General features: G+C 48.8%; 1 non-coding gene across 1 annotated transcript; it reads left to right on the top strand.

The window, feature by feature from the left end:
• The first annotated feature begins 766 nt into the window (after positions 1-766).
• On the top strand, positions 767-921 carry LOC143350842 (5.8S ribosomal RNA). Its single transcript, XR_013081294.1, has one exon. It is a non-coding gene; the product is annotated as a 5.8S ribosomal RNA (ribosomal RNA).
• The last annotated feature ends 664 nt before the right edge of the window (positions 922-1,585 follow it).

The following is a 1,585-nucleotide window of genomic DNA, read 5'->3' as shown; positions in this document are numbered from 1 at the left end:
GAGGCGAATAATCGCAAACGACGACGCGTCGATTTTGCGGCCATCGTTGCTCGCGCGACTAACGACGACCAGCCGAAACGGCTGTAGTTTATCGCATCGATTTCATCGAGCAACCGATGGACGCTGCCGCGTTCGTTCGTAAATGAATGTTATACATACTCATGGCTAACTTGAGGCGAATAATCGCAAACGACGACGCGTCGATTTTGCGGCCATCGTTGCTCGCGCGACTAACGACGACCAGCCGAGACGGCTGTAGTTTATCGCATCGATTTCATCGAGCAACCGATGGACGCTGCCGCGTTCGTTCGTAAATGAATAATATACATACTCATGGCTAACGTGAGGCGAATAATCGCAAACGACGACGCGTCGATTGTGCGGCCATCCGTTGCTCGCGCGACTAACGACGACCAGCCGAGAAGGCTGTAGTTTATCGCATCGATTTCATCGAGCAACCGATGGGCGCTGCCGCGTGCGTTCGCCCGATTGCGCGTGAAGTTACTGTTCGGAACCAAGAATATACGGGTGTATTATACCCGTTTGGTCGCAGCCACGCGCAAAGGCTTTTGAATGTACTGTACGCCCGGCCGTCGAACGATGGTTTTCCGTCATTCAGGAAACAAAAAGAAACTTTTGTCGTCGATATGGCGCGTTCAATCCTCCGTCGATACGCTGGTCGGAGGTGCGAACATCGAATATTTTTAAAGCAAAGAACAAGGAGCATTTTTAAATACAAAGAGAAAAATTGTAAATTGTATATGATTACCCTGAACGGTGGATCACTTGGCTCGTGGGTCGATGAAGAACGCAGCTAATTGCGCGTCAACGTGTGAACTGCAGGACACATGAACATCGACATTTCGAACGCACATTGCGGTCCACGGATAAAATTCCTGGACCACGCCTGGCTGAGGGTCGTTCACTTGTCCTAAAACTGCTTGCGTTGTTCTCAGATTCCCTAACCCCGCCGTCGTTTACCTCTCCTTTCGGGGAGATGGCGAAGAACGTTTCGGAGCCGGGTCGATGAAGAGAAAGGTATCAACGTACGAGCGAGAATTTGGGTATTTCGTTGGCGTTTGTCGCTGGACGTACGAAAAAGAATAAATATTATATATTATTGGCAAGTTTGCGCACCCCTTGCGTGGTGAGGCAGAGATCAGTCTGGACTCGCGCGAGTGTTTTACGGCGTCGTGCGTCGTGTTGTCTGGAGTATCATCACGACCGCCCGTTAAAGCACCGCTCCTACGATTTCTGACTTTGACGGCACTAAAAACCACCGTGGGGCGCAAATCGCGTTTCGTACAAATCTAATGATTACCGGCGCTCCCGACGTTGCCCGAAGTTAATAATTTATGCAAAGGAAAGAGAAAATAAAGCGTATACTAGTTTTGGAGCATAACAAAAAGGACACTGGAAAGAAATTTGATCAAACACTGATAATTATGATATGTAATATATGCCCTACCACGTGAAATTTGTGGTATCCGTCGGTCGTCGTCTTCCTCTCTGTTCGTTCGTACAGCCCCAGGGAAAAATGATAATTTATCAAACGAATCGGACGATCATCCTCTATGGAGAGGCT

This window comes from Colletes latitarsis, unplaced genomic scaffold (assembly GCF_051014445.1).
Source record: "Colletes latitarsis isolate SP2378_abdomen unplaced genomic scaffold, iyColLati1 scaffold0041, whole genome shotgun sequence".
NCBI lineage: Eukaryota > Metazoa > Arthropoda > Insecta > Hymenoptera > Colletidae > Colletes > Colletes latitarsis.
Note: the sequence above shows the minus strand (reverse complement) of the source record. Positions and strands in the feature narration are given on the sequence as shown.